At 32.6% G+C, this 7349-nt stretch overlaps 1 protein-coding gene across 3 annotated transcripts in view; it reads right to left on the bottom strand.

Moving 5' to 3' along the window:
• Positions 1 to 4717, bottom strand: part of LOC119580918 (golgin subfamily A member 1-like) — a 78033-nt gene extending 73316 nt beyond the window's left edge. For 2 of the 3 annotated variants that reach the window (XM_037929160.1, XM_037929158.1), the window contains exon 1: positions 4602 to 4717. The gene's annotated coding sequence lies outside the window, so the exon portion shown is untranslated. The remainder of the gene's footprint in view (positions 1 to 4601) is intronic. The other variant, XM_037929159.1, reaches the window with a different exon arrangement.
• Between the last annotated feature and the right edge of the window lie 2632 nt (positions 4718 to 7349).

The raw sequence follows: 7349 nt of genomic DNA on the forward strand, positions 1-7349 counted from the left end.
AAACTCATGGCATGTCCATGCATACTCTATGGCATGTGCGTACGTGCCCCCGGCAGATGGTCCCGCCATGCCATGGCATGTACGTACATTCCACCCGTGGGCAATGGGTTAAAATAAAGAAAACTTCTCATGGACAGAAATAATAAAAAACACAATAACAACAATAACAAATATTATAAATAACATGAACTCAGAAAAAAAACAATTTTAGAAATAATAGCTGAAGCTATAAAAGAAATAACCCCAATATTTAGAAAAATCTTAACAGTACTTTATGAATAAAATCATTTTATGGAACGCAAGATCAGTCCTTAATAAAAGCATAGATCTGAACCACCTGTTAGAAAAAGAACAACCAGACATACTAGCATTATGCGAAACTTGGTTAAAAAATAAAGATAGTTTCAACCTAGAACACTATAAAATAATAAGATATGACAGACCAGAAAAAATAGGGGGAGGCCTAGCTATCTGCATAAAAGATAATATACAATATAAATAAATAAATTTAAGAGACAGATTTAAAAATAAAATTGAAGCTATGGGAATAAAGATCAGTCATAAAAACAACTGGACGAATATGCTATTGATTTATAATCCATGTAATAACTTAAGTCAAAGAGACATAGAATATTATACAGAACAAATAAATGACCCTAAAGTAATAATAGGAGACTTCAATGCACATCACACAAGTTGGAACCCTAACTTGAGCCAGAACCACATAAACAAAACAGGCAAAAGCTTACTTAAAGTAATAGCAGAAAACAATATAATGCTATTAACTCCCCCAGGCCAGATCACCAGAATAGACCCCAGAATGGCAAAGGAGTCAACACTAGACCTAGTTCTAGCTTCTCCGACTCTAAGCCACCTAGAAATTGATACAGGACCAAACATAGGTAGCGACCACTTACCAGTAATAGTAAGAGATAACACCATACAAAAGACCCCTCAACTAAATGAAAAAAGTTGGAAATTCAATAATGAAGGATGGGAAAAATATAAAAAAGAACTAAACAAAATAGACACAAAAAATATAAATTCATTAAAAGAAATTAAAATTCTTTTAAAAGACACAGGAAAAAAATACTTCAGATTTGAAGAATATGATAAAAAAGTCCTATCCCACAAACCATGGTGGAATGCAAAATGTAAAGAAATCATAAAAAATTAAAATCTAGGAGAATATAAAAAACTATTAGCGGAAGCTAGAAAAATAATTGAAGAAGAAAAAAGAGAGTCCTGGGAAAAATTCTGCAGCTCAATAGACTTCAACACCCCAACGAAAAAATTTTGGAATTTCATTAAAAAACTAACAGGAAAGACTGCACAAAATAACTATCCTCTCATCGATAATGACCAACCAGTCACAGAAATAAAAAAGAAATTAGAAATATTTAAAGAAGAATATCAAAAAATAACAAACAAAAAAAGAAAAATAATGTTAACAGATAATGAGAAGGAAGAACTTCTAAGCAACCCTAATGATTTAGATATAAATGATAAAATCACAATGAAAGAGTTAACTGTGGCCATAACAAATGCAAAAAACAATAAAACATATGGACCCGATAAAATTCCATATGAATTTTACAAAAATTTTCTTCCAAAAATTCTAGAAATAATAATTAAGCAAATGAATTCTCACTGGATCAAAGGTGAATACCCACAAGACTCTAAGAATGCACTCATAAATCCAATCCAAAAACCAGGAAAAAATCCAACAGAATCAAAATCATACAGATTCATTAGTCGTACAAATTGTCTCGAAAAAATATTTGAAAACATAGTAACAAAAAGATTAATCTGGTGGCTGGAAACAAATAACAAACTAAATGTAGATATAACAGGATTCAGAATAAATCATACGACTATGGATGCATTAAAAACGATAGAAACAAATATAACAAATGCAGTTAAAGACAAAAAATATGCCATAGTTGCATGCATAGATCTAGAAAAAGCATTTGATACAGTAAATCACGATGCACTTCTAATAAAAATGGCTAATCTAGGAATAAAAGGAAATCTATTAAAATGGATGCATAATTTTCTAAAAGAAAGAACATTTCAAATAAACATAGGAAATCAAAACTCTGTAAAAGGAACAATATCAAGTGGCGTTCCACAAGGATCCCCTTTAAGCCCAACACTCTTTAACATCATGATGAGTGACCTAGAACTGACTGAAGAACTCAAAAAAATAAAATACGCAGACGATATAACAATAATAACCACAAATAAACACCTAAACGAAGCCATAAATAATATTGCAAGAGGTTTAAAACAAGTAAAAGAATGGGCAGACACCTGGGACCTAAAGATAAACCTAACAAAAAGTAAGTTCCTATATTTCACAAACAAAAGAAGAGTACAGTTACCTAAGATCAAAATAGAAAATATAGAACTAGAATTTACTGACAGTCAAGATATCCTGGGATTAAGGTTTGATTCACCAAAACTAAAATGGACTAAACATATAGAAAACATCAAGATAAAATCTATTAACAGAATAAATATAATGAAAAAAATATCCTCATATAACTGGGGAGCAAAGAGAGAATCCCTAATAAAATTTTATAATATTTACGTAAAACCAAAAATAGAATATGGTTTGGCCATATATGGAACAGCAAAAAAAACAGAATTAAAAATATTAGAAACGATACAAAACACAGCTCTCAGAATATCAACAGGATGCTTCAAATCAACTCCATTAATCACTACAAGCCTTAACAAACAAACCTCCGATAACTGACAAAACAAATGAATTAGCTTGTATACAGTTAATAAAATTGTTGGAAAAAACAAAAAAGATTCCAATAAAAGAACTAATAATAAAGAACATCAGAGAATACAATTACAATAACTATAAAAATTCCTGGACCCATAAAGTCATTGAAACTTGCAAAAAAACTAAAAATCAATATAAATATAAAGGAAGCCCAAAATATAACTCCAGTACCACCTTGGTATGATCTTTCCCATAAATTAGTAACAAAGTTCATGGACAACTTCACAAAAGACCTACCACAAGAAATAATCAAAATGCAATTCCAAATGCTAACAAACACAAAATATGAAAATCATCAAAAGATATTCACAGATGGATCAAAAATAACAGAACCCCAATCAACATCAGCAGCAATCTATGTAGAACAAAACAAACTCACAACAGTTTGGAAATTACCAAAAAATACTCAAATCATAGAGGCTGAATTATTTGCAATAAAACAAGGGTTGAATTATATAAAACTCAACAATCTGACAAATACAGTAATCCTTACAGACTCACTCTCAGCAGTACTAACATTAAAAAATCACAAACCCAAAAACTACAAACAAATCACATATGAAACACAAAAACTAATCTACACTTTGACAAAACAAAACAAAAACATCACAATACAAGCATAATTGGAAATGAAATTGTAGATCTTGCAGCAAAGAAAGCTCACAAATTAGAAAATTCCATAATCATCCCACAAGACACTAATAACATAATAAAAGACATAAAAGCAAAAAGCAAAAGACAATGGGAAGAACAATTACAAAGAACCCTGATCACAAAAACCTATTACCTCAAAGATAACACCCCACAACCATGGTCCAGAGCAGAAAACAGAAAATTAGATGTATGTCTCACAAGAATACTAACTAAACATACAAGACTGAAAAAACACCTTCACAGACTAAATTTAGAAACCGACCCAAACTGCAGATGGTGTCAATTTCCAGAAGAAACTATTGAACACTTAACATTGCAATGTCCAAGATTCCATTCTGAAAGAACCAAATTATTAGAGGCATTAAAAAAGATCAAAATAACTAACCCAAATATTCCTCTACTTATAACAGGAGAAAATCAACCTCCTGCTAAGAAGTACTACATACTAAGACACATGAAAATCTTCCTACAAAGAATAATAATAATAGATATCATATAAAACAGAGATCAAAACCTTCAAACAACAGAGAGAAGATTCCAAGAAACAAGATCCAGGGAATATAGACATAAGAAGTCTAAAACCCTCTAAAAGAAGAAGAAGAAGAAGAAGGTTGTTAATGTTACTGAGAGTGATGCATAGAGATTAAGGGTAAAGAACACTGACATCTTAAAGGGCATTTTACATAGTTACTGCAAAATGACGAAAATATCTGTTGCATATCCAGAACACACTCTCACAGAGATCTTAATGTAGCATTTTCTGTAAGTTGGCAAGTGCTAATAAAGGGGGGGGATACAGGGGGAGTTCCCCCCTGTCTAGGAAATAAATAGAAGGTAGGAAAGGTTAGTTGGATTTTGGGTTTACACGATACCCTGGATTTTGGACTTGGTCTCTGGAGGTTCGTCGCTCTCGGTAACAACTGTCGCACCGAGGACACCCAGGTTTCTAAGCAATTACTGAAAAAAACTGCTCTGTATGCTTTTAATGCTGTGTGAAAGTAAAATGTCTCATATAGATAATTTTCCGGAATACCCCATGACTTTAAATTTTATTTAAACCTTTAATAGGATAGTCCGAGTTGGATAATAAGTTCTTCATTCTTGTTGCATGTCTATAAATGGTGTTTATCAATGTAATGCAAAAAGCTACCTTGTTAAAGGCCTTCTTTAGAACTGATGTAAGGGTGACGAGTGGCACCCATTGGCTACTTCTGTCTTTTGTCCGACGTCAACACAACTGTGTGCGAATGCGTTCCCGTGGTATGAATGAGGTAATATATAAACTACATCCAGGCACATCAGAATTTAGAGCGAATGTTAACTATTATAAAATGAATATAAATTTTTTAGTTGACATTTTTAGTCCCTACATGTCTTTTGAAAAACTGAATGCATGTAATTTATTTCTTTGGTAGAAACGGACACATTAATGACGACAAATGTTGGGATACAGATGTATCTTAATTCTTATGAAATTGTCTGTCAGCACACATTCAGAAATATTAGGTTATACTATAGCTGTGATGAGGATATTACATTAAATGTAAGGAAGGTAGTAAAATTGAATTTTCCCCGTTCATAGGATTATTTGCTACTTTCTCATTCCTGTTACATTAAACGTAATGTATTTATCTATACACCAAAAACTGCCCTTATTATCCTATTACTGAATATGAAAATTTGAGCTTGATACATGCGTAATTATTATCACAGGAGGCAGTTGAGCATCAAGTCCTCATAGTCGGGCCACAACCTTGGGGCCGCTCCCTATGGTGTCACAGCTAATTAAAATAAGAAATCAGTACATACTGAACATTGATGTAAACATGAATTTAGTCATGAATGTTGCAGGTTAACCATATATTCACAAAAATGTGTTAAAAATCTAATGTCAGTCTTTTTCACGATGGCTACCAATGTGTTTTCATCCACATTTGAAGAATGTTAGTTTCATGTTATTGATAATCTCGTCCTTTTCAAGCTTTCGTAGCAGGTACTGCAGGTAGAGGTTGCCGCAAGCAAAGTATCTTTTAGTCTCTCTCTCTCTCTCTCTCTCTCTCTCTCTCTCTCTCTCTCTCTCTCTCTCTCTCTCTCTCTCTCTCTCTCTCTCTCTCTCTCTCTCTCTCTCTCTCTCTCTCTCTCATTTTATCATGTCTTTCCTCCATCCGTTTCTTTCTTTTACCTTTAATTTTTTTTCTCGTAAGTCCATGCTTTCTTTTTTCTGCCATTTTTGCTTCCGTTCTTATCCTCTTTCTTTCGGTCTGTCGCGATCTTTTTTTTTCTTCCTTTTTGTGTTGTTTATGTCTTTTCGTTTCTCTCTTATTATTATTTTTAGTTTCCTCTTTTTATTTTTTTGTTCTATTTTGTTCCCGTTTTTCTCCGTTTTAGTGTTCCTTTATTTTTTTCCTTTCTCCTTTCACAATAAGTTTATGTAAAAATGAAAGAAAAACACACGATTATATTATATATTATAATAATATATGTATTAATATATTTATATACATATATACCATATATGTCTAGTTCATATAAATATATGATAACATTAAACATGAATTTCCTTTTTTTTACAACATGTGGTATTTAGGAATTATTAATCGTCATTGTCTCTCCCTCTCCTCCCCTATTTGTCAGTATCTTAAGAATCTATTTACACGTTAGCGAAGCGACGCCTTCCCTGATTATGTCATTATAGTCTGAGTCATTTTGACACTCAGTGATTGGCGCCTTTGAGGCTCAGTAGTGCGCTTGATCTCTCGGGTGTCTTCTTTATTTCGTTCATTTGTGTTTCATTTCTCTGCTGATGTTTATTGTTATTGGGTCGCTGGCCAGTTTTTTACTCATGTGGTCTATATGTGTAGTATGGTACGCATATTGTATATGTAATATATGTATTTTTTTTTACTATGCTATGCATATCATATGTAATGTACAGTATATATATATATATTATATATTATATATATAGTATATATTTTATATATATTGTGTGTGTGTGTGTGTGTGTGTGTGTGTGTGTGTGTGTGTGTGTGTGTGTGTGTGTGTGTGTGTGTGTGTGTGTGTGTGTGTGTGTGTGTGTGTGTGTATGTACATACATACACACACACACACACACACACACACACACACACACACATATATATATATATATATATATATATATATATATATATATATATATATATATATATGTATGTATGTATGTATGCATGTATGTATATTCATGACTAAATTCATGTCTGTATCAATGTCCAGTATGTAATGATTTAGTTCAACAATTGTGACTACGTAGGGAGCGTAGGGACCAGGTTGTCTGGTGTGGCAGACTTTGGGGACTTAGTGTTCATTTGCCTCCTGTGATGATAATTACATGTGTCAAGCTCAGTTTTCACAATCAGTAATAATAGGATAACAGGGACAGTTTTTGGTGTATGGAGAAACACCAAATAAGGAATGAGAAATTATCAAATAATCCTATGAACGAGGGCTTGCTTGCTTGAGATTTGCGAAGTTCTGGCTTCGCCCGGGCCTTTCACTTATGGCCCGGCCATGAACGAGGGATTTTCTTTTTTTACTACGTGTCTTGCCTTTCTATCCTCATCACATATTTCTCCATGTGCACTGACAGACAATTTCAATAGAAACATTTTGATACTGCATTTTAGTTCAAAATAACATACTACCTGGGGGTGTTCCAGAAAGACTATCCTACCGCTCTGTCTGGGCAAACCTTTTCCGTGAGCATATTGAACCAAATCCCGTATTTGGCTTTGTACGGAAATTGGTTGCTATATTAAATGGCAAGAACTGTACATAATTTGTTATTATTCTTTCTTAATATTTTTATACTTGTATGAAGAATCATCTCTAAATGTTTTATTTTTGTCCCTCTTTTTCA

Source organism: Penaeus monodon, chromosome 14, assembly GCF_015228065.2.
Source record: "Penaeus monodon isolate SGIC_2016 chromosome 14, NSTDA_Pmon_1, whole genome shotgun sequence".
NCBI lineage: Eukaryota > Metazoa > Arthropoda > Malacostraca > Decapoda > Penaeidae > Penaeus > Penaeus monodon.